Source organism: Homalodisca vitripennis, chromosome 2 (genome assembly GCF_021130785.1).
Source record: "Homalodisca vitripennis isolate AUS2020 chromosome 2, UT_GWSS_2.1, whole genome shotgun sequence".
Classification (NCBI taxonomy): Eukaryota; Metazoa; Arthropoda; class Insecta; order Hemiptera; family Cicadellidae; genus Homalodisca; species Homalodisca vitripennis.
Window position 1 is genome coordinate 61,966,189 of NC_060208.1, and position 27,881 is coordinate 61,994,069.

The 27,881-nt window shown below is 33.5% G+C and overlaps 1 protein-coding gene across 4 annotated transcripts in view; it reads left to right on the top strand.

Moving 5' to 3' along the window:
- Positions 1-27,881, top strand: part of LOC124354043 (protein tweety) — a 178,124-nt gene that overhangs the window by 73,951 nt on the left and 76,292 nt on the right. For 2 of the 4 annotated variants that reach the window (XM_046804202.1, XM_046804205.1), the window contains exon 2: positions 13,864-13,921. The gene's annotated coding sequence lies outside the window, so the exon portion shown is untranslated. Of the gene's footprint in view, positions 1-13,863; positions 13,922-15,935; positions 18,975-27,881 lie in introns of those variants that run through there. The other 2 variants (XR_006921652.1, XM_046804203.1) reach the window with 2 other exon arrangements.

Sequence of the window (27,881 nt, forward strand, 5' to 3'; positions counted from 1 at the left end):
GGCCAAGGGATCTGAGCGCGCGGCAGAGATTGTACTAGCCATCCACGAAACATTAACCTCACCTACGCGCTCTAATTCTGTACTTGATTTATAAAAGATCTGAATTAACGGAATACATTTTATGTAAATATAACCACAATACAACTGAATAAATCAGTAAATATTCCAGTTCTTGAGTCATAAGAAATACCGAAGGAAGGGAAAGCACAATGTTCTTGGAAAAGAAGCCTCTTACACCGCCCACCTGTCAGGCGGCCGGCCGGCCCTCCTTGTACTTAGAACTTACAACTATCAAAATAACAGCTTTTAAAGTGCATTATGATACATATTTTGCGTGCGTTGTGACGTCAAATATTTCAAAAATAACTTTATCATCAATGTTTCGCTCGTTATAATGGTACACATAGCAAGAAATATTTTTATCAGATAAAAGGTGCCAGCTGTGTTGACATGTTTCTTACTCCATTGCTTGTGTAAGCATACCTTTGAAGTAGTCGCGTTGAAAAAGTACTGTTGAAATTGTAATACAAATTGAAAAATAGTGATATGTCGTAAATACGCCATGACAATATTTTTCGGAATACTTAAAATATTTTGACAGGCGCCATTTTTTTAATCTTAATCTATTTTTTTTTTTTTAGTTTTCCTCTTATTGATATCTCTATTATAGGAATATTACCTAGAGATAATAATACGAGAACTTATTTTTAAAGTACCAAACTGCGGCTCGTGACTAAACAACACATTTCTCGACATATGTTTATAGGATACTTTTTGATTGAAATTATTAGTACTATCAGCTACAGGGGTTTGCGACACCAGTTTCTGAACACCCTGTATACACAGTATTAAGATTCTGTAAATAACAACCACTTATAATGTTTTTTTTGGTTTGTTATTTGTTTTAACCGTGTGAGTAGCCGTTTTTAAATTATAATTGAAATAATTTGCTGTTTATTACGTTTATTAATAACGTTTATTTTGCCAAAAAGAAACTTAAATAATAACCATTAATGAATTATAAACCTGTAGCCAATTCGTACTAAAAAAACTAAGATTCAAAAATTAAATTAAAAAGTCATTTGTGCATATTCAAATAGTTAATAAGAACCCAATTAGCAATTTTTCCAAATTAAATAATATTTATTTTCCTAATGCTAAAACTTAAACAATTGATATAATAGCTAGTTTAAGTAAATTAGAACTTTTAACTTCCTAATTATTTTGAAATTAATCCTTATTATAATTAGTGAATCGTACAATTTCTCAGTTTAGTAAAAAAAAAACAATTCATTGTCTTGGTGACTTCGTAGCGGATGGAGCCAACCTCTAGACTTGTGATGGGGTATGCTACGAGTACATTTGCTTGGTGACGTACCTGCCGACGACGCGGCCTTCTAAATCGCGAGGAATACAAAATTAACCATAGTAACAATAAAATGGTAGAGTCTATATCATTTCTTGTTAGAGGTCAATATGGGATGTTCATCAGTTCAGGAACTCTTCTATGGTTTAGAATGGTCTACCCAGTAACGATGTGATGAGTCGTCTTCTCATGTTGTGTGCACCTTCTACTTTGGCTGCTTCGGGCAGCAGGTTGAGGAACTTGGGCCTCAGGTAGGAAGGCTTCTGTTCAAAGATGGTCAAATGATGTGTCGGTAGAGTAAAGTTTAAGGCCTGTCAATTGTTGTATTTGTGTCTATCGGTACCTCTCTATAGCTGTAGAGTGCTAGCGTAAGTGGCCACCTCTAACATGTACAGGCAAACCACTTTTCGAACCTTCAGTTCTCTAAATTTCTGTCGACAGCTGTCTCTGTTGGTTCTGCTAGCGCTCTAATAGCTTTTCTTCTGGTGTACCATCACACGCTGCAAGTTTGTTGCCGATGAGTTGCCCCAAACTCCGAATCCGTACCGCAGGTGTGATTCAAAGATTGCATGATATGCAATGTTTGCTACTCTGGTTATTGGTCGATTGACTACAAATTTTACAGATTAAATATATCTCAAGAAGGCATAGATAGTCATTGATTGTCTCCCAATCAATACAGAAAAAATTAAAGATAAAAACGAACCACTGTACGTTTACAACCACTTCTGTTAAAGAAGTGGAGTCGTAACTATCAACACCCATAAATAGCAGTTTAATTTAGAAGTGGTGGAGTAGAATAAACTCATACTCTATGTAAATAGTGTCGACAAGGATAGAGGATTAATTATAAAACTTATATGAAGTGGAGTATACGGTTTTAAAGTTAAATGGAAATGAAAACTCGGAATCTCTGAGAGAGTCACATTGATTGTCATACACAATACTAGAAGTGGGTCAGTGGAACAAGTCTGCAGGAGGATTGCTTGTTTGTAAAGGAGGATTGGGTGTAATATTACAGAGGAGACAGAGACAAATCCGACTCGGGATGTTCTTACACGAGCTGTACTTTACAGTGACTTTCACAAAGGACAAATTTTTTCAAGGAAATTGGGTAATCTATTCGAGAAATGTAATGAAGTCAGACCGAGGACTAGTACTACTTCAACATTCACTACAAACAAAATTTGTGTAAATATTTTTTATTTTTTCGCTTTTTAACAGTATTGAATAGCGAAACACAAATTTCATCTTAATTAGTTTCATTGTTGTTGAATTTTAAGACAAAAGTAGATTTTTAAAGTTAGGTTTTGGACATACTTCTGAATTATACATATTTTTTAAACGTTCTGTGAACTTTGAGTTACTTAAGTTATTTCTCCATGAGATAACTACTTACAAATATCTATAAATTCAAATATCTATATTTGAAATATTATAACTCGATTGTTCATCTAAAAGATTTAAATATTCAAATTACAAAAATACAAAATTGAATTATTATTGTGACCATAAACTGTTGTGACGTACGCGATTGTTAATGATTTAGTAGCCTAATTAGTGCTCATTATGTCCGGCACGGTACATGGTCATCCAACCGACTATCGACTTTATTTAGTACACAATAACAACTCTTGGATCAAAAAGTATACATACGCGATCTTAAATACCCGAGTACTAGTATATCTACGATAACGGAGTCATATTACAATGTAGGTAGTTTATTCCTACGTACAAGCACATAATAATGCAAATAATGCCAAACAGTAACTTCCAGTTTTTATGTCCATAACAACGAAAAAGAGACCGGTTTTAATCGCCTTTTTAACCAAACTGCAACTTTGAAAATTCATACCTTAAGGATTTTGTAATCTGTTTGAGACTAAATGTTTATACAGGATAGTAAAATTTTACTTTTTTTGAGAATGCTTAAATAATAATTTAAGAATCATATTAAAAAGTGTTTATTTCATTACCACCTTAATTTTTATTATTGGCTGGGTGAGTGAAAAATTGATATTGGCTTTTTATTTAGCTCTTTTTGCGTATAGATTTCATCATTAGTACTTCAATAGTTTAAATCACATATGCTGGGTCGCGTTCAATGTGTTGATATTCGTAATGACGGTCAACAATCATTTGTTGACATCTCTGTTGTTACCGTTGGAGGGTCTAAAACCTTTGACCACTTCTTTTTCTAATTTACGTAAACGTTTTGCCTAAACATATTGGGAACCATACAATCAGTATCACGTTTTTTTCAGATGTCACAAGGCTTATTCTCCATTAAAAAAGGATTTTTATATCATCGTGAACCAATTTTCCATTGTATCTTCTTTAATGTTAATGATCGGTTATTTCTGAAATATTCTAAAACAAACGTCGTGGAATTCTATCCTCGAATTCGCAAAACTACTAAATCTACTAAATATATTTGAGTTTGATGCCAAAACTATCAATAGAATTTTTTTGTCCAAAAGTTACTTCCAAAAGGGGTTTATCTCGATTATGGTCTGAAATGGTGTTTTTCTACTTTTGACTCATATGACGTTCTTAAATGGGAATAATTGGGCTTATTTGAGTCCAAGTAAAGGTACGGGATTGTGTTTTGGGATTTTGTGGTACCGTAAATTTTAATACAGTTTTACTTTTCAAAAAAGGACTTTAAATACCGTCTGGAAAATGAGACCGGACGAAAGCTGTAGACGACGTTTCTGATTGCATGGGATCGGTAACCTAGCCTCTCTCCTTATTTTTCACTCTGAAAATTTTTTAAATTGGAACAAACACAACTTTCATAATTTAAATCATGAGTATGCACTTCGGTATAGGAACGGTTTGATTACAAAGAGGTTTAAATTAATCTTTTCAAAAATTTAATATTTTTCGGCGCTAATGATACAAGTTCTCACTTCGCAATTCTTCGGGATGCCCATATTTTGAAGATATAAGCTGTGCAACCAAATTGATGTTTTGTGTATTTCTGTGATAACTGATTGTTTAATCGTTAATTTTATTGGATAGTAACTATGTTTTCTTATAACTTACTACATCAAACATGAATTATGTCTTAACAAGCACAGAAGCCTTATTTTGTATGTTATTATGTATAGTAAGTTATTATGATTCTATTATCTTGCGCATGCAATATAGTAAACCACTATTATAAACGTTTAATTTTTAATACAGATTTAATCGAGTAAGCTTTGTTAATTTACCGTGACCGGCGCCTGATCGTTTAAGCGCGCAAATCGCCAGACGGCTCAGGGCGAGTGGTGGTGTCTCGTAGAGATGAGGTTACGTCATAGCTGCCATAAAAGCGCATGTGCAGTATTGCCCTCCCACTCCCGCCGCAGCTCTGCCACTTTTAAATGTAATGAATGCCCTAGATATTATGCATGCAAAATAGCATAGTAATATTGTATACTAAACTAAAACAGCACATTGATTTTATATGTAATAATGAGATATTCTCCAAATTAAATTGTGTAGAAATAATAAACAATTTGATATGTATTTTCCATGGTTATTACAAACGACGATATCATCCCAGCAGGAGAGGTGGTGGCAGTTGAGATAAGCCACTTACAAAGACACTTCCTTGTTATCCCCTCTCGCCCACCCCCACCCCCCTCCTCCTCAAGTCTTACTGGTAATGAGGCTGCTACGTCAAGTTCAGGAGACATCAAATTACTGTCATTCTGTTTTCTTTTTAATGTCTGTCGTTTTTCCTGCTCTCTACTAAAGTGGTGGGCAAATCGTTTCCGTTCCAACGACTAAATGTCATCCTTTGCGTCACGGTGTTATGCTTTGGTGCTGTATATAGTATTGGACATGTTTTAATACAGTCTAAATGTGTGTATCTCCAGAGACTGTAGTAAGTTCCATATTGGCTGGTATGTCGTATTTGCCCCTATCTATAAAGATATTTATTTTTAAACGCGTTGGAAAAAAGTTTTGGCGTAACATTGATAATAAAAAATTCAAATAGATTATGTTAACATTTAAGACATTTATCAAAGGCCACCGCCTTCATAAACAGTAGTAATACAAAGGTATGTTTTCCTCAAGAGATTATTGTCGGTTTAGTGTGGTTTTTGGTTTTACCACCGAAAGCTGAGAGAGTAAATGAATTAATTTCATATGAAACATTTTAGTTTGATTTTGTTGATGCAAGCCGTTCATCTTGATTCGTTATTAAGATATCGATTAATTTAAAAGAAATCGAACCCAAGTTTGCTGTCTTTGGAAACATTTTATAAAGATTGTTTTTTCAAAGAAATCTACTAAATTTAAACAATTTTTTCTAAACTCTTCCTTCTATTACATTTTTTTAACTTGGCAACCAATTCGCATGTAATAGGTTTGAGGAGAATTAGTCTCGCAGTCATAAAAAGATATTTATAATCATTGCTTACTGTGGCTGATAACATTTATTTTACATCCGTTAATGATTAAGACGCAATGATCCGATATATTCTTTATTTTATTGTTAAAAATACTCAAAACTGTTTAAATTTTTAATATTATCAACATTTTGAGAACAATAAAGCAAACTAGAACTATGTGTGGCAACGCAACATTGTCGTAGTCTGAGGTTGTTTGTACTCACCATGTTAATATTTGAAAAAAGTTCATCGAAGATTGTGGTCCAAAATGTGACTGTGTCAGAATAATGTATTTATAATAATCAGCGATCAAATACTATGATTGGGAGCGATGGTTTGCTATAACTTCATATAACTATAAAAAATGAAGGAAAACGAACATTATTAAAACGTGTCATATGTATTAAGCATCACAGTCCCGAATACCTTAACACGAGTATAAACGAATAAAATGTTCCCTAATCTCATTTCAGGTTATAATATTAAAGTAAAATGCATATATTAAAGTAAATGCATTGTTTCTAATGGTAAGTAAAGTGGCAAAAAAATTTGGAGATAACTTGAAGCACCTTTACATTTACCATTCATGGCATTTGTGTCTTTTTCTTGTGTTTTACACTGTATTTTATAGTAGTCCCATACTATATTTGAAAATGTTCCATAAACGAACACTATCGCAACAGGAACCAATATCCTTGTTTCATAAAATATTAACGTTATTCAAGTTAACAGCATGTGGCGGGCTGTTGGTACGAATAGCTGTCGACTACTTGTGACTTACTTGGGGGTTAATTTGTGATATAAATCACACCTCTCCCTTGAATTAAAACATGTTGTGGAATACAAATATTTACTAAAGCGTTTACAGGGACGTGTGCTTCAGTTTAAACAAGCGCAAAAGACACCACTCGTAGACCTTACGACCTCTCAACTCCCCCCCTACCACTCTTCGTGCCTCGGCCCTTCAAGGCGTAAACGGTTTTTTGTTGGTTAATATGCAAAATTCCCAGAAAATGCAGTAACTATCTCTGGTCGAAATAAATATACGATAAAACTTGAAGATCTCGGAATAAATTAAACTACATTACAGCACGTCTAAAATTAGTTAATTACCTCAGTGTTCAATTATTTTTTGAGATAATTAATGTTTGAGAATTTATTCTGATGCAGAGTTTTTTTTTTACTGAAATACTATTTTACTGTATCACTAGCGTTCTTTTTCATAGTTCGTACTGACAACGCTATTGGATGGTTTAATGAAAAACTTGATTACGAGTTGGTTCCTGTTATCTTTTTCAGTTGTCAATTTCCAAGTTAAAAATATCGCTAAGTATGTATTAAAGTGAACAAATCAAGAAATGTGGCGCCTCAACAAAAAGGTTCTGTATAAAATTTCCGTATTCGGTTTCAGGATCTTGTTTTTTGATTTGTTACATCTCTTGTATAGTTAATAAAAACTGATCGGATACTAATCCTTGCAATTTGTTTATACACGTTGTCTGTAATTATGAAAGATAAGCACGTGTCAGTAATTTAAGATGGGTTTGAAATCATGCTACAAGTTGTCATGATCTATTTATGTTTGACGATTTTGTTAAATAAAACATTGTTTATAATAAATTTTGGTCTAAGCATCCTAGAAGTTTGAAGGAATAATTTTTAATTAACTCGAGAAACACTAATCCCAAAAATAAAACGTAAATTGAGTTTTCTATTTTGCAAGCATGTAGGTTCCATTATTTTCAAAAAGAACAAAGACAAACAAACTATTAGAGCAATTTGAGGGGTATGCTTAGGAGAATTGTTCAGTAAATTGTATATTGGATTAAAGGTGGGAAATCTCGTTAGGTTAACACATTGAAATGCATGCTTAGGAGAATTGTTCAGTAAATTGTATATTGGATTAAAGGTGGGAAATCTCGTTAGGTTAACACATTGAAATGCATGCTTAGGAGAATTGTTCAGTAAATTGTATATTGGATTAAAGGTGGGAAATCTCGTTAGGTTAACACATTGAAATGCATGCTTAGGAGAATTGTTCAGTAAATTGTATATTGGATTAAAGGTGGGAAATCTCGTTAGGTTAACACATTGAAATGCATGCTTAGGAGAATTGTTCAGTAAATTGTATATTGGATTAAAGGTGGGAAATCTCGTTAGGTTAACACATTGAAATGCATGCTTAGGAGAATTGTTCAGTAAATTGTATATTGGATTAAAGGTGGGAAATCTCGTTAGGTTAACACATTGAAATGCATGCTTAGGAGAATTGTTCAGTAAATTGTATATTGGATTAAAGGTGGGAAATCTCGTTAGGTTAACACATTGAAATGCATGCTTAGGAGAATTGTTCAGTAAATTGTATATTGGATTAAAGGTGGGAAATCTCGTTAGGTTAACACATTGAAATGCATGCTTATCAGTAAATTGTATATTGGATTAAAGGTAAATCTCGTTAGGGAATGCATGCTTTCAGTAAATTGTATATGGGAAATCTCGTTAGGTTGAAAATGCTTAGGAGAATTGTTCATCACATTGAAATGCATGCTTAGGAGAATTGTTCAGTAAATTGTATATTGGATTAAAGGTGGGAAATCTCGTTAGGTTAACACATTGAAATACTTGTGCTAGGAGATTTAATTTTATTATCAACCGCATTTACTGAAATCGAGTAGGAAAACTTGATCCCACTAAATATACTACATTTAGTACAATGTACCCGTAAAGTTTGTTGTGTAGAATCTGATTCAAAATTTGTATTTGTGAATGTTATTTATTATTATTCGAGTAGTTCACCCTTGGGGAGAATTGGATTAATTTTCAGTCTAACTTAACTTCGTTATTTTGTGTAAACTCTCAAGTTTATCTGAGCAGTATCTCATGAACACTTGAGAGTTGAGATATTGTATTGTACTGCTACGGAATTGGTGAGGGTGCGTTGTTTGTATCGAGTCGAGACGGCAGCGGCAGTTTGGAACCGAGCCTAAGTCTTGAGGAAGTAGTTTTTTAGCTAACAATATGGCACACACAATGCAAATGAGGAGTGTTAAATAGAATTCAGTTTCCCGAGCTTCTGAAAAGCTTGCTCTAACTTCTGAAAGTTGAGTTCTCTGTCTTCGAGTTAGGTTTGGAACAGTAAACCAATTTTCATTTTTCATATTAGAAGAAGTTGATCTTGTTTTTTCAGAATATATTTCAGCGTTCAGTAACTCGAGCGTCTCGTCGACTAGCTCCCCTGGGCCGGGTGGTTCTCATTCCAGATTCTACATGTAGGGCTAACTGTCTCAGGGACTTCATTTTCCTGCTCAAAAACAAGCAAATAGTCTTGTCGTTAGCAATGGTAGGTTTTTTAATTTCACTAATTCTATTACTAGTAACTAATGCCTTACCCACTTCCCACTTGCAAGTTCTCAATTGAGCTATTCCCATAGTAGGCGTACACGAACTTGAACGCGGTACATATAATGTTCAGACAAATTCTGAAAAGACGAAAACGAATTTTTATTCTACGAAGAACTTTAATCGTATAAAGTAGTGTTTGGAATACCGTGTAATCAGCCAGCCCCACAGAACACCGGTTAAACAGAAGATTATGAAATTACAGAATTGTGGCAACGTGCATCATCGCTGTGCATTTACATTCAGTAACACTTTGGCGAACAATATGTTAATAAAAAGGTATACTTTAAATTTATTATACAGACACTAAACTAGATCTTAGAGAGGGTTGACGTGTTTAGCTTTATAAACGTCATTTTGGATTTTAATTCATTTTATAAATTGAAAAACTAACACTTTAATATTATAATTCTAAAGAATTCAAACGGATTTATATCCGTCATAATGAACCAAATATTGTATCCCTTAAATAGCCTTATATGTTTGCTGTTTTTATATTGTTTATGACATGTTAAAAATCTATTATTGTAAAATAAAATAAATTTTGTTTACTTAATTCTAATATAATTTAGCTATTTAAAACTAATGTAAAGAGCATCAAATAGTGAGCGAATATAATTTAAATAATAAATCGTGTACAATGGGCGAGAGTGTAGTTTTGTGAGTGTGGAATGAATGAGGAGTCCTGTGTAGTCTTGTTTCTATTTAAGGTCCAGATAGGCATTAATGATGTTAGTGACCATGGGGGACTAAGAGATCAACAGGTTAACGTGGGTTCCGAACCACATAGGTAGTAGCCTAATAGTATTTGAACATATGTATTAGGCCAACCAAACCACGCTCTCTCAGCTCCGATAATTACCATTCGCATTGAAGTCTACGTATTTAAAACTTTTCTATTTTCTTAAGAAGTTTGAAACTTGACTTCCGAAGTTGTCTTCAAATACTAAAAATGTTAGAGTATTATAGGCCTACTGTTAATTTTTACTGTTAGGACTTTATGGAAAGTCACTGGTAACTCTAATTGGCTTTGGGGCTAAAACAGTAGAATGTCATGTACGAGTGATTGATTGTACGTTGGTGCTGAATGGATACGAATGGTTAGACTAGGGTTAATTTAAGTGAAAATATTACTGTAACAGAGAGATTGTTACAAATTATTCCTAGTATGTGTAATAATAGATAGGACAAAACGTATTGAAATGCATGTTAGATTATCAATGAGTGTTACTCCAATCGTATTTAATTTAGAGAGAAGGAGTTGTAAGTACTCGGGGTGTGTGAAGTGGGTCGGCAAATGAAATAGGTTTTGTATGGTGGAGGTGTGTTTGAGGGGTGGGGGAGGGGGTGAGCGTTCGTACTCCTCGCGAAGGCAGGAGCTGTTCGATTTCGGCTTTGTTTTTGTGGCGCGAGGGGCGGGTGTGACGTCATATCTGCTGACGTTTCATTTGTTGCTGTCGCCCGACTGTGAGGATTGATGATGGCCATCCCCCTGTTTTTTGTAATTCGGTTCATATCAGGGGTTTGGTTGCAACTGGACATCTAATAAACAAGTCTTTATATTACAGTCTTGTAGTATATATACTGCACGTCCCGTCGTCCCACTACTTATAATACAGTACATACATACATAGGGTCTGGGATTGTTTAACTTATAGTTAATGTAGAAGTTACATCAGCTAATGATTTAAAACATAATTTTTTCAATAATTGCACTCTTGTTATCATTTCTGTAATAAAAGCTGCGGTCGACTTCGCTGGAGATCTTGTGCCTCGTATTTAAAACAACTGGATTTAAAAGTGTAACTGAAATATCCAGAACATGTTAGGACCCAAAAAACATTACATTGAATTTAGAAAAAGTTTTGAACAAATATATTCTAAATTTATTATTTTAAAAGTGGAGACAAAGCAAAATTTTAACGATTATAAAATAGTATCTTCTTAAGTATATTATTCGATTCTACAAGTTCTCAATTTATAAATAATATTTATATTATTAATTGTAATACAGTCTAGTAAATAAATAGTTAGAGCATATTGTTAAAAATATAGTGCATACTAATGGTTTGACTCTTACTACAAATCATTCATTTTTAACACCATTTTTCGGTAAAATTAAATTTTTGTGGTTTTTTATAATATCAAACGTTTAACAACTTTAGAATCGAATCTTTCTCAAAGGGATCCTCCGAGTTTCAATGTGTATGTTTTATAGTCTCATCAAATCGAATCGCAGTTGTTTGTCTTAACATGATGTACCACTTTTGTTTGAACCATAACGATTTTTTTCGGGATCCTAATTGGACGTTCTCTTAAAGAAGTGAACGGTCAATTCTGCCGCGTAGTTTACCGATCATATATTCATGTACAGAGTTTTATTCAGTTAAAATCGAACTCCTAAATTATCACGTCGTCCATGGATTACCGTGTCATTTTACGTAAACTGTATTATCAGTAGGTAATATTAACAGAATAACTTATGTATTAATACAATTCGTTATCGTTTACAAATTAATAATTTATATTGGGAATTAACTAATTTAATATTTATGTCCTGGAATTAAAACTCATAATCCTATAATCTCGTTTAATTGTCTGTGAGTATTAATTAATGACAGCTCTCCGTGACACTCGTGTAGTGTAAAATACAATTCATTAATACATCACAATTACAGTAGTAACTGTGTCAAAGTGTATTTTCCATTTATTTTAACTGAATAACTAGTGGCGTAATAAATTAATTGAACAACGCCAACAACTGTGAAACATTATAAAACTTTCAAATCATATAAATTTAAAATTTTGCAAAGTATGTTTACATACTGACGTACAATTAATTAGATTTCAAAATTTCATAAGGTTCTATTAAGCTGAGTTGGTTAAGAATGCAATGTTCCCGAGCAGACAGAGGATAACCCAATAACGGGCCTAACTGTTATTGAGTTCACCACAATAACAGTAGTGGAACTCGGTCCGCCTCAGAGTAGTTAACTCCATCCTCGCGAGAATCCAGTGGAAGTTTCTCTCCCGCAGAAGTGGCCAAGTTCGGGAACTTTTCAACCCAGTGGAAATCTAGCCCGAGTTTATATTCCTTGGTGGTACTCGCGGGTCGGTATTTGGCGGAATCATCGATTCCAGATTTTCCAAGGGTTTAATGAATTTACCGGTCGTTTCACAGTTCGCTCGGCTTGATTCAGCCGTTTACCTTCGCTTCACTTTACGCAATCAAGGGCCATGTGATGCCTAGTAACCTGCACTTGTTTGCTGCTATGGTATGTATAAATATATATAAGAATAGCGTTTTATGTCACACTATGTTTATACTCTTCTCCTTGAAAAATCAGTTTCAAGAGTCCGTATTTGATTTTAATATTTACGATTGATTTCCAATTTGCCACGCGTTATTCATTTATAGAACAGAAGTAATCTATTGGCTGAGCGTCAGCGAAGTTTACCACTCGAGAGTCTGGAAAAGTATTACTTTTATCTGTTCACTCAGCATGCCTGACGGTGAAAATTCTTTGGAGAATGTTTCGAAAGATTTGATGCAAAACTAGGTTGTGTGAACGCTTATACAGTTCAAACTCCATTAATACACCAAAACTTTTAAACAGTCACTAATATTACGGAGGGAAGTAAGTGCAGATCGTAATTTTTAATTTATAATATAATCTACTCTAATATATACTCTAAAAATAAAATTAATATACTTAAATGAAGAACTCCCAATGTGAGACATTTCAAACTCAGGACTATATGAATACTCAGAGACTTCCTTCACAAATCCACTTATCATTTACTGAATCTACTGAATCATAAATCCAATAATATGAATTTAATGTCTGTATTAAACATACTTAGACGTTCCGACTTGATAACCACAGAGATAGAAAAGAGAACACACTTTTTCGATTTTAAATATACAAATATAATATATAATTTGTATAGTACAAATGTACATAAGTATATGTATGTATGATAATATAAAAAATGAATTAATAAAAAAAATTATGTTTTATAATTTTGCATCTCTCCTGGCGGGTGTGAAGTAAAAAACCCCATCTTATCCTATTTGGCCACAAAAAATATAATAAAGTGTACTAAAATTGGTGTATTCGTGTTATATAACAAATATTGTTACCATGCGTTTTGGTTGTGTCGTCGTGGTTTTGCACTTCTATTTAACTAGTTTAAAAGAAAAGTAAGGACAATACATAAAATTTAGAGATTGACCAGCACTTGTGGCATAGTGCTCTCTCTATCTGAGCGGTGATGTATGACCAGGGAAGTGCCACACTATTGTGCTGTCACTGGTGGTCCGGTGCGTCTAGTTTGTCTTGAGAATGTGAAAAAATGTGTATTGGCTGTTAATATAGCCGACTTTATGGTAACAAGAGGGTGTTTACACCTATTTAACATGTGTTCGTCTCATGGAAAGTGTTTGGCTCGTCCCTTTAAAGTGTGTCATAAATGGCGTTGGCGTAAAGAAAAATTATATAAGCAAATATTGTTATAAAACACCAAAAACACCTTTGAGAAACTGGCGAGCTTTATACAAAAGGCTACACCTCATTCATGTGTAACACTCGTATCAGTTTTCAATAACATACATGTGTGTGTTTGTGTTAGTAGCATGACTATAATTAACCGAGTTTACCTGTCCACTTGTATTGCCAAGTAGTTGTGACTCTCTGCTCTGTGTTGCAGGTGATACCACCATGGACAGCTGAACCAAATAATAATTCACACATCTTTACGCGAGTTGGTGAGTAATTATGGATTTTAAGTAGTCAGAGTAACATGTATCTTGCTAAGTTAATTAATTTCTATCTTACAAAGGCAGTGAATTGTTTTGTGAACTTCTTGAGTTTTATTCAGATCCGCGAGTTGTACTAGCCGGACCAGAATGCTTTACTTTTCGTTAGAAAAAGGCTTTAATTTTTCCCTGTTAAATTTCACATTGGCAGCACCAAATGATACATAACCATCGATTAGTGATAACATTGTACTATAGAATTGTTCGTTAAAAATAATAAAAGTCGATGTCAAACTACATTTATTTATTGATGCTGTGCCTTACTTTGTCATAAAAACCGTCTTCCTGTGTTAAACTGTGTGTACTCTCTGAATATAATCGAAACAATAGGCTACATAATACATTGTTACTTAAATTGGGCTTTCCATAACAATTTTACTGGTTGTTTTACCTATAACAATTTATTTTTTCAGGGTTTCGATAATTAAATGTTATAGAATATATTCATGGATATCTCTTTTCTCTTTGCGGAAATCTAAGTAGCCAAATCTCTGTACAAATATAATTTTAGGTTTATAAACAGACATTTTAGTGACTGTTACAATTGTTAGTTTAATCTGAATGTAACTTTGTTTCATTAGAATCTTGGAACAATATCCAACTCGCTCCTGCAATTTGTATTCATTCCTTTTTTCCCTTCAATTTTTAACATAAAAATTACGTATTAACTGCCAAATTTTAGGTTTGTTAAAATGTCTTTATTTTTCTCTATGAATAGAGCAAGAGGAGGCGTGTTACTATAAAAATCGAATCTCAGTAGCCCTAAGTCTGGAAGCCTCGAACATTAGCTGCATAACGCACATGCTCAAGTCGGTACACTAACATAAACTCACTTTTCTAACAAATTTACTGAAAAGCTATAAAAAATAAGATTGTTATGATAGGGTATTGTAAAAATACATGAACTATATTCAACCGTTTTCTTTGGAACTTATTGTAAGATCGCCCTTAATCATCCTACCCTTAAAATCCTACCACACCCCGTGGTATGGTCAAAGTATATTTTTCTATTATTCCTCTCTTCAAAAGGTTTAAATGCTTTGGGCAGAAAAAATTTGAATTACACAAAATTCTGAGACAGAACTTCGATTACTCCTAGCAGTGTACAGAAACAGTAACATTTCGAGACATGTAGTCCGGTCTCTTCTTGAGATAAAAAATGTGTATCGTACATACAAACTTCTGTTAAACCTACAGGTATATAAACTATTCAACAAACAGTGTACAGAAACAGTAACATTTCGAGACCTGTAGTCCGGTCTCTTCTTGAGATAAAAAATGTGTATCACACATACAAACTTCTGTTAAACCTACAGGTATATAAACTATTCAACAAACAGTGTACAGAAACAGTAACATTTCGAGACGTGTAGTCCGGTCTCTTCTTGAGATAAAAAAATGTGTATCGTACATACAAACTTCTGTTAAACCTACAGGTATATAAACTATTCAACAAACAGTGTACAGAAACAGTAACATTTCGAGACCTGTAGTCCGGTCTCTTCTTGAGATAAAAAATGTGTATCGTACATACAAACTTCTGTTAAACCTACAGGTATATAAACTATTCAACAAACAGTGTACAGAAACAGTAACATTTCGAGACGTGTAGTCCGGTCTCTTCTTGAGATAAAAAATGTGTATCGTACATACAAACTTCTGTTAAAACCTACAGGTATATAAACTATTCAACAAACAGTGTACAGAAACAGTAACATTTCGAGACCTGTAGTCCGGTCTCTTCTTGAGATAAAAAATGTGTATCACACATACAAACTTCTGTTAAACAAACAGGTATATAAACTATTCAACAAACAGTGTACAGAAACAGTAACATTTCGAGACGTGTAGTCCGGTCTCTTCTTGAGATAAAAAATGTGTATCGTACATACAAACTTCTGTTAAACCTACAGGTATATAAACTATTCAACAAACAGTGTACAGAAACAGTAACATTTCGAGACCTGTAGTCCGGTCTCTTCTTGAGATAAAAAATGTGTATCACACATACAAACTTCTGTTAAACCTACAGGTATATAAACTATTCAACAATTTATAATTATATCTGCTTTTATATTCGCACATTTGTTTATTATATTGTAATATTAAGTCAAACAAACCATCATATTTAAGTTTTAACATTAATTTTCAAATTTAAAATGTGAATATAAAAACACGTGTTGCGTAAACATTTTCCATTATCATAAAAAAACAATCTGATAGTAAACGATTTGTTTCCTTTATATGTTAAAAAAAGAACACTACGTTTCTAGGATTTTAGTTTGTGTTTTTCTCAGATGAATGTTATAGAATCACAAAGAATGAGCAATATAACGGACGTGTAAATGCCACAGACATCTCACATGACACGATCTATATGGCAACGTCCCATATGACTTCGGTCGAGATGATGTCGAGCAGTCACAATCAGATCTCAATATAATTGACCCCGTGGCTTCTGTTACGTTTATTTAATCTTGAATCGATCTGAGCCATTATTAGTTCAGTGCGTCCGTGGCCGGCCGGTTTTCTTTTCTAATTTTGTGACTAGATCAGGATTTTAAAATTTATTATTGAATATTTTAAATTAATATTTATTGCTGAACTACAGTTAAGTTATTACAAATGTTTGATCTTGTTGATATTGTTAAAAAGGCTCTTCTTAATTGAGAGAAGGTCACATTGTTTTGTCATGTATTTATAGTTCAATCTAAACTTCTAATGAGTCTCAGTGGAGTAATATGTGAGACGTGGAAATTCCGTAGGTTAAATGTGTGGTAAAATCAAATCCTTAGCATGTCTACTGTGTAAAGAAAATATTTTTAGATTCATTTTGTTAATGTTGTTGAAGTCTTACCTGTATTCCTAGCCTGTGATATGTGTTTCTGTGTGGTGAGCGATCTTTGATACGAACTGTAATGGATAAAGGGGCGAAGTTGGCTCGCGTGGGTGTAGTTCTATACCAGTCAGGGGCTGCTTTCAGCCAATTATGCGTCGTGATCAGCCAAGTTAGTTTGGCTGTCAGCCAATCCAGTCTGGTCGTCAGCCAGTCCAGCGTGACTCTCGGACAGTTTATACTCGCCTTCAGCCAGATCAGCAACTCCGTCAGTCAGTACGTCTTTTTGGCCAATCAACTCAGCAGCCTGATCTTGCAGTTCAGCGCAGTGCTGAAGAAGTTGAGTGAGGGTATCAGCGCCTTCAGCAAGGAAGTTCAGAGGTTCAGTGTGGTCATGGTGCAGTTCAGTGTGGCGTTCAGACATACCAGTATCACCTTGGCGTATTTCGGAAGGGCTTGCGGCGTTTTTGTCCTGAGTCTCCGAAGCGGAAGAAAGATACCCTGGGTGTCGATCTGTGTGGTGGTGCGACAGTGCAGTGAAGCTGTCTGCGGGTTAGGGGTTGCACTAGGCGAGTTCAGCGCCATCTTAAGTATCTTCACCACATTGAATTCTCAACTGTGCAGAGTAATTTATCTCCAGATGATGTCCAAAACGACGTGCGGAATGATTTTATCGTTGGCGAAGAAAATACGCCAGATGAGCATAGGTGTTGCTCAACTTAGCAGGGCGATTTATCAGTTGAGTCTGACATGTGCACATGTCACTCTCGTGGGGCAGCAATGGTCCGTTGTACAGAATCTTCTTCCAGGGTCAACGGACACTGTAGTCAGGGTCACAACGTCACCGATATATTTACTAAGGCAGACTGTAAACTGTCTTGTAATATATTTTCATTGGGGTGCAGTGAGATTGGGGACGATTTTTATCATTCAAATTATGAAATTTTCTGAGTTTATTGTGGCTTCAGTTCAGAATTTGGTTGAAAAGATAAAATGTTATGTGGAATGCCGCTTTTCGAAAGAGAAGAAATCTGCTCTCACACTTGCTTCAAATTTGGATATAGCTGTTCCTGTGATACTGTCTTGTAGCGTGTATGTGGATAAGTATTCGTGTGTGACTTTTCGCAAGGAACTTTTTCGTTTTCATGATAGCCTGTTCAGGAAGAAGAAGAGAAAATCAAGAAACACTCCAAGACAGATTGATACTGTCTACATAAATGTATTTATCGACAGTGTTGTCTATAGTTGTCGGATTAAATCAATTTCGCCTTCCTTTGGAACACTTGAAATGAATTTTACTAATGCTATTTTAAATGTGATTGAAAATGTTTTTGTTTTAAGCAGTCAAACTTGTGTAGAAATGTGTCCACTTTTTGATCAAAATGAGGGATACAGTTTGGACGTACCTTTAAAGAAGATGTTAAAACTTAATGAGCCAGTGGAAGTTTTAACTGTAGATTTAATGAGTAATTACGAGTATAACTGCCCTGAGTGTCACTGTAATTGTTTTGTTTAGTTGTAATATTCTATAAGTTAACATTTACACCAAATGCAAAATAATTTCGTAACTGTCAGAATTAAAAATGTGATTAGTTTTTCGGGCTCTTCAAGCTTGTATTCAATTAATTACGAGACAGTGGATATAAAAAGGAATACTGTGTTCCTGTAAACAAGTATACAGTTCTTTCATCTAACCTTTGGCCAAGTCGCGTTTCTTTCGTTTGTGAATATTTTAATGAGTACCTGGAACTCAGAGTTGAAAGAGATTTTATAATTTCGAAAAGCTGTACATTTAAACCTATTTTCGGAACTGTAAGAATCTCTGGATATCCTTAGATCATTAATTGGAAGAACTTATAACGAGATATTTTACAAAAGATATTTGCTACTTGAAACATCTTTAAGCATATTATCTGAACTTATAAATAAAAGTTTACTAGTTCAAATAGCATTACTATTATAAATATGTTACTGTTAATATTGATAAATAAGCGTCCATATTATTACTTGATATTATAATTGTAACAGAAAGTCAGATTTAATTCTTAATTTTCTGTGAGAGCGGGTTCGTTTTAGAGTTAATTTCGTTTCCTAACGTGATTTTGTGCAGCCTTTGGAATATGTCTCATTTTTTGGATGGATACGTCATAATCCAGTCAAGTACAGGTATGTTCAAACGCCCATTGTACATTTAGGTACTTTAGTTTAAAAATTTAAAATTAATACTTAGTAGCTATGTTGGATATTTATACTGTTTAGGGATATCCACACAATTTTTAAGTTTGAAACATTATTTTATGTTTCAGTAATGTTGTTTTATCAGTGAAAACCTCACGATCTGCAACATTCATACAAATTCGTTCATAACGTACGTAAAACAACGCGCAGGACTGTCAAGAAAACCTAATATTTGGACTATTTAGAGTAATCTAACATTTTTAGAATGTTTTAAAAACGTTGAACACAAAACTAAGTTAGTTTTTGAACTATCATATTATAGCCATGCAACAGTTGAATGTTGCAATTTCAACAGTTTATTAGGCATCAATTTTTAAATAAAATAATTTAAAAAATCAAAAGGATAAAGAAGCGAAATAGACTACAGTCTTAAACAACTGTTATGTTTTGATATTTAAAATTAAATCTTAAAATAAGCCATCCTTCTTCGGCGACAATTAGAACCTTTATTCTAGATTCCAGTGCGACTAACATTAATTCATAAAGTAGAATTAAACTTAAAGGTCAAATTGTCATTCACACTATAAAAGACTACATCTGTAGCCACCCAAAGGATCCATCTAGGTTTGATGGCATATCATTTCTCCTACATCGGTTTTTCATCACAAAAAGAATACATTTTATCACTCTAATCGGACTATATCGCTAGTTTAGGTGGAACCTGCCATTTACAATTAGTGGTAGCAACACTATGATTTAAAGCTAGAGTTCCTTAACAGATTATATTGAGCTGCCACTACCATTTAAAAAATTAGCTGTCTCACGACTGACGACTCTGTTATTCAAGTGATTATTAAACGTCAACGGATATTAGTGTTAGCAAAACTATGATTTAAATCCAGACTTCTGTAACAGAGTATATTGAGCTGCCACTACCATTAGCTGTTTTCACGACTGACGACTCAGTTATTCAAGTGATTATTAAACGTCGACGGATGTTAGTGTTAGCAAAACTATGATTTAAATCCAGACTTCTGTAACAGAGTATATTGAGCTGCCACTACCATTAGCTGTCTCACGACTGACGACTCTGTTATTCAAGTGATTATTAAACGTCAACGGATATTAGTGTTAGCAAAACTATGATTTAAAAGCCAGACTTCTGTAACAGATTATATTGGGCTGCCACTACCATTAGCTGTTTCACGACTGACGACTCAGTTATTCAAGTGATTATTAAACGTCGACGAATGTTAGTGTTAGCAAAACTATGATTTAAAGCCAGACTTCTGTAACAGATTATATTGGGCTGCCACTACCATTAGCTGTCTCACGACTGACGACTCTGTTATTCAAGTGATTATTAAACGTCGACGGATGTTAGTGTTAGCAAGGCTATGATTTAAAATCCAGACTTCTGTAACAGAGTATATTGAGCTGCCACTACCATTAGCTGTTTCACGACTGACGACTCAGTTATTATTCAAGTGATTATTAAACGTCAACGGATGTTAGTGTTAGCAAAACTATGATTTAAATCCAGACTTCTGTAACAGATTATATTGAGCTGCCACTACCATTAGCTGTTTCACGACTGACGACTCAGTTATTCAAGTGATTATTAAACGTCGACGGATGTTAGTGTTAGCAAAACTATGATTTAAATCCAGACTTCTGTAACATAGTATATTGAGCTGCCACTACCATTAGCTGTTTCACGACTGACGACTCAGTTATTCAAGTGATTATTAAACGTCGACGGATGTTAGTGTTAGCAAGGCTATGATTTAAATCCAGACTTCTGTAACAGAGTATATTGAGCTGCCACTACCATTAGCTGTTTCACGACTGACGACTCAGTTATTCAAGTGATTATTAAACGTCGACGGATGTTAGTGTTAGCAAGGCTATGATTTAAATCCAGACTTCTGTAACAGAGTATATTGAGCTGCCACTACCATTAGCTGTTTCACGACTGACGACTCAGTTATTCAAGTGATTATTAAACGTCGACGGATGTTAGTGTTAGCAAAACTATGATTTAAATCCAGACTTCTGTAACAGATTATATTGGGCTGCCACTACCATTAGCTGTTTCACGACTGACGACTCAGTTATTCAAGTGATTATTAAACGTCGACGGATGTTAGTGTTAGCAAGGCTATGATTTAAATCCAGACTTCTGTAACAGAGTATATTGAGCTGCCACTACCATTAGCTGTCTCACGACTGACGACTCAGTTATTCAAGTGATTATTAAACGTCGACGGATGTTAGTGTTAGCAAGGCTATGATTTAAATCCAGACTTCTGTAACAGAGTATATTGAGCTGCCACTACCATTAGCTGTCTCACGACTGACGACTCAGTTATTCAAGTGATTATTAAACGTCGACGGATGTTAGTGTTAGCAAAACTATGATTTAAATCCAGACTTCTGTAACAGATTATATTGAGCTGCCACTACCATTAGCTGTTTACTATTTACTATTTAGCCACCGGGCCTGTCAGTGATGTTTTATTTATCAAACTGTATTATTCTTTGGTGATGTCAAAATAAGAATTATAATAGAGAAAAGGCCTTGTTTTTGGAATCATTTACTTGTTGCTATCTGTCGGCTTATCTGTTTTGTGAGTTTATTAAAGAAGCTTGTAAATAAAAAATGGAATGGTCACATTTGATGCACTCTCGTGCGCATACACGCATAGACAAACATACACTTGCAATTACATAATCTAGTGTCATTCTCAGTGATAGCAAGTAATACTGTGTACTCATAGTTAATAATAGCAGTAGTCTAAACTAAGCAATGTTCGTGGATAAGGAATATTTTAAAGCTAGTGTTCTTTAAATTAGGAAAATTAAGATCAACTGATTTAAATAATTAAAATGTTAAAAAAAAAAAACACACACATACATAGAGCCATTTGTAGAGATCCGTCCAAAAAGGGGTATTCCTAAAACTAAAATGTTAATGTTTACTATGACAACAGTATCTGCTACCATATTGTGTGTTGTAAATAAAGTAAAAAATAGAAAAGTCCCATAAGCAGAGAAATATAATTCTTTACCATAAAATCCATGCGCTAATTAATAACAGGACAAAATAGATTATGCAATGTTCTATCATTAGATTTCTTTTACAGACCGTCACCTGTTTGTTTATTAAAGCCCTTGTTAATCTGTTCTCCTTCATTTTGTATTCATAATTTGTTAAACAAAGCTTTTTGGCACAGTTCTAGTTGTACAAGATTAACTGTAGAGTTGTATATTTTGTTTTATTTTGAAATTATTATTTCATATTCATGTAAGCGTGTTTTGTTAATTATTTCTGTATCTAGATAACAATATTTCTGCAAACAATTTCTGTTTTAATATCCTGTTTTAATGCAGTTGAAATACTTATTTTGTTACTGCTAGAGATTTAAATTTCTTCATACTGTCATAATGTTTAATCTATTGCTTTTTGTTCTGTTTGAAGGTCTACTCTATATTGATTATTACTTACATTTTTCCAGTGTATTTCCTCTTAGTCTTGTATCTAATTAATTAATTAAATCATAATATACGAGTACCGTTAAATTTATTGCTGAAATCATTTTATAGCTGATAATAATGGATAAACACCTTTGATTGGCGGATTGATTGTTTTAATCAAACCGAAATGATACGGGGAGGATGCCGGTGGAAGGAAGAACCGAGTGTTGATTACAGTAAAGTTGTTTAATTAATTACCTGGATGGAAATAATTATCAACAATAATTACGAAACTTGATATCTCAATTCCAAGTTCGTTTACAGTTCGAAGTTGAAATGGTTAGTAAATTCTCAACAAAAATAATTAGTCGTGTTTAATATTTTAATACGCTTTACTTATCAATGGTTTAACCAATACTATAGATTTGAAAAATAACCACATTTATTATAACATGTTCACTCTCACAGTGACTAGTTGAAAATAAATTAACGAATTAAAAATGTGTTACACTCATAAATCACATTAAATTATTATCATTTCAAGGTTTTTTTTAATTTTTAAATTGAAATAGTTCCAAACAACACAATATATTTTACAAAATGTCATGCCAATATTATTTTTGTTGGTCTTTGTAAAAAGCTGCAAAATATTTAGTATTTTTTAAACAATCATACTACCATGCACATGTATTTTCATGTTTTTGTATATGAGTTCAAACTGAAAGTAAATGTGTCGGTTCTTAGTACAGTAATGGGCTTAGTGTTAGCAAAGCTTGTGACTCGTGGGGCTGGACAAATTTCAATTCTGTCTGTTTATCTGACTGTCTGTCCGCATATCTCGAGAACGACCTGACCAGTTTCTTCTTTGAGGCTGTAAAAGTTTCTTTTTCTGTCTGATCGTTTTATATTAAGTTTTATAATTATTTAAAATTTTGCATGAAGCTTCATTTCTACATAGACAAGAAAGAGAGTTTTATGATGGTACACGTCCAGCCTTGGAATCTGGCTGGGCGTTATTGAAGCCTATCACTCAGTAAGCTGACATAATTTCTCTTTTGTTGTAAAAGTTTCTTTCTGTGTGATCATCGTCATATCATATTTTTCAAGAATGATATGATATACATTTGAAATTTTGCATGCAACTTCAGCGAAGTCTATTACGTGGTTTGGCTTACTCGTACATTGTTTTATGAAAAACTTAATTTTCAAGTCTTTTCTTCATATTTAACAATAATTTAAATGTTAATGGTATAATTTTTCTGTTAATGCAAATTATTTCAACACATTTTGAACTTTTTGAGCTCTAGGAATAATTTTAAAATGTTGCAAGCATGAATTCTGAGCACCAAAATGTTTGAAAAGACATGGGAGCCTATGAAGTTACTTTATTTTAATATTTTTTATTTTTATTTTTAATACACAATTTCATTAGATGCTCTTTATCAGATCTGATTGAGATTAAAGCAGGAAAAACATATCGGTAAATCATAGACAGTTTAGGAGGGACTACAGCCGCAGTGACCGCACTGTGGTTGTGGTTGTACGCTTGCTGTTTACCAACTAACCACACTCTGACATGTGCGGTAGACATCCTTCTGTCTAGCTCAAGGTTACTGTTCGGCTTTTCCTCTTAAACCCTGTACGGTTCACCACATTTTTGTTCGAACCTTTTCTCTTTTCTAAAAGTTATTAAAAATACAAATTGATGTTTTATATATGTTAATTGTTCCAAAACACGGCTCAAACTATCTCACATTATACGTGCCTTTCAAAGATGTACAGTATTTCGATGAGTCCGAACCTGCGAGAGTCCTGGAATGTGGAAATCTATATTTGCGTTCTCATGTTTTTATGCTCAATTGGTGGTATTTATTTCGGTTATTTTTAAACATTTCATAGTTACTGTAAGATAACTTCCATGAAAACATAAAAATGTACAAGTATTGATGACTATGAGTTATTTTATTAATTTAAGTAGGAATTTTAGGCAATTTTGTAACAAGATCCACGGAAAAGCAGTTGAAGAAAACAATATATATTTTTTGTAAATAAATTATTATTTTCTTCAAGTAACATGTCCATGGATAACATTTTAAAGTTAACTATAAATTAATAAAATTACACATAAAAGTAGTGCTGAAGTAAATTATATATTTCACAATTAAAACATTCTATTCCCGTCAGCCATTTTGCATTCATTGCAATCTTTTATATTCCTATCTTGTATATGGGCCTGATTAAAAGATGCTACTATGCTATGTGTAATTTCACCTTGCTAGGATGCCTATTGTCCTTGTGAAACGAAAAAAACAACTGGTTGAACTTTTCTTCCCCTCAGAAACTATAGTCAAATACTGTTTATATTAACACAAATAATAATAAGCTTATAATAGACATGTGCAAGGCAAGGTTGTCAAGGGCCGGGTCTACAATTAAATGTTGTGTCAGCAGGATTCGTTATGGTCCTTCTGCAGTTGCAAGGCAGGCCGACAACCCCTTCGTTAATTAGACTTTAGCTAATGATTCATAACTTTGTGTTGGCTTTCTCCTCATTTAGTGCAGTTTCATATCGCTGAAAATATTTTAACTCCCGGATTGATGATTTGTATGAACTAATTAAAAGGAGACAAATACTTTTGAATTCGCCCTTTTACATTTCACAGCATCAAACATTATAGATGCGCGGAATTGAAAAGGAACGAAACTAATTTATTTTTCTCGTAGTTTTAAGAATACTTGTTAACAAGACATCGCTCGTACTGAAACAAATCTTACGATGCTTTTTTTAAGTAAGAGCAGCTACGTTTTTTGAGGTATTCTGAGCAGTTACGTTGTGATTTTCATTTATATTATTTAGTTGGGTTAATTTACTAAACAATGGCTTCAATAAAAATAAGTATCATACCAGTTGCAATGCACTAGTTGTTTTTGTTGTAGGAGAAAGAGTTATTCAGGTGTGATTAAGAATGTTTCAGATAAAGCATCATGTGTATTGTTTTAAGTGAAAATAATGTAATTTTTAAATGACAATACTTAAAAATTGTAATACATTTAACAGAACAAAACCATATTGCTAGGTAGATACAAATTATAATACAAAACATAATATTAGATTACAGAAAATTAGATCAAAACATACTTTATGACCATGGAATTTGATATTACACTATGTCAAACGCCATGTAAGCCGTGAATAAAATTTAAGGGAAAGTCAGACTTAAATATTCGTTTTTATTCCCTTTGAAGATTTATGGTAGTGAATGCTGAAACTGTGTAATTTCAGAATTCATTGTGTATGGTATTTTATAATAATGCCATATAATAAGTTTTTATATAATGCTGATTCTTTATTTTATTGTATCTTTGACATTTTTATATTTATTAATTAAAAACATATTACAATTTTGATATTTTGTATTTATTAATAATTAACACAGCTTCAATGTTTCCAATTTTTCACATGTTAGATGAATTAAATTATTAGGACTACATTAAAACCCATGCTACGTTATTTATTAAAGCTTTGGTTAAATGATGTTATTATTATTTAATTATTTTTTTAAAGACTCAAGTAAGTGAAGTTATAAATTATTATATATACATTTCTAACTTAGCAAAACAAATTGTAGATGAACATATCCTAAGTTCCAGAGTTTAACCTTATAGTGGTGAATTGTCCTGCCGCAGTTTCCTCCATATATTGAAATACTGAGAGTCTGGACTGATGGGGGATGTGAGGTGCGGACGAGAAGAAGCAGTAAAAAGACGGAATGAAAGCCGCGACAGAGGGGAGGCCAATGGCTAGGCGGCCTCAGTTCGCGAGGGTAAGGTGTGTCTGGCCAAGTTTATGGCTCGGTTGTTTTTCCGTCCCGCAGTTTCATTGGAAAACACGATGAATAAATACAACAGCGATGCTCACGTTTGCTCTCAGCAAATACAATAGTATTTGGACAAGAGCGATGCGTACTTACTCGATAATGTAATTAAACAATATTTGTATAATCAAAGTGCCAGTTTTCAATTTTGTTTAATAGTTCTAATTAATTTTCTATGGATAATTACATTAGGGACAGACTGAACCCATTCCTATAATACTAGATTAGTACTACAATAACATGTTAGTGTGGTGTGAAAGTGTTATGTATGGCTTGGTTTGTTTTCCAGAGTTCCGAGACAGGACAAATAAAAAAAATATCAACCCAAAAAGGATTGTCGGCATTTAAAGTAGTACTGTACTTTTGGAAGCAAGTAATTTCTAAAGGCGTATTTAATGTTAGCACTTTTCATTTATAATTTAAATTTAAAGATGCCCAAAATAAAATTTAATGCCTGCTGTTTCTTTTGGAATAACAAAAACATTCCTAATTTTCTTGTCTTCAAGGAAAAGGAATCTGGGTTGTGAATAAAAAGTCTTAAAGAACCCTAAAGCAACCTAAAACCAGTTGCACCATTTTATACATATGCCATACCTACAGTTTTGTTGTCTTTAACTTATTTACAGTATATTAAAATTGTACTGCGAAATATAAATTAAATTTCAAAATTATAAAACAACAAAAAAAGAAGAAAGAGAAAAAACTCACTTTATTACCGCGTTGTTAAAGTACATCAAAGAGTCCATTCATATGACCGTCATTAACTCCAACACAGTTTTCACAATACACTGATGGGCCGTCTGTTGTTGATGACATCATTATTTATATATTTTAAGTAAAATGCAATTTAATATAATATCTAAGTACCCGTATAGATCCAAAATAAATATAACTAACTTGATGTAAGTACAATTATGTAAATTATACTTAACTAGTAGATACCCACGGCTTCGTATTTTTGTTCCACAGTTGGTTTTCCTTGTTTCTCCGTCAAGAAAATATGTATACATACACAGATCTGATGAGCCTATTTTTTATCAAAAGACAACTAAGATAGTTTTAAACAGTTTTTAAATTTATAATAAGATTTAAATAGTAACTTTGTCTTTCATATCTGCCTTGCTACCAGTTATTCGTTGCTTCGCACGCAATACCGTGGGCTTTGCACGTTTGTGAGCACTGCTAGTTCGAATTAATTATATTTCAATGTTGGACTCTCAGTATACCAAGAGCGCGTGTATACTATGGGTGACGTGATCGAAGAAGGTCAAATAAAATACCGACAGGTTTGGCCTGCAAATCCCGCCATCAAGGACAATCCCCACACTTCTTTTCTCTCGATGGTTTCACCAGTTTTTGTGTGATTACTTGAAGGACAGTAAACTTTCATACATTGAGCTTCAGACCACTGTCTGCCGTTTACTGGTGTTTTCAGGCAAATTAACACGGGCAGTGGCTACCCAAACTGAGCTAGGATCGTAGTACAAGTTCAACTGGCAGTCACCGACATACATTACTGAATATACGTTGTGAAACCAAAAGT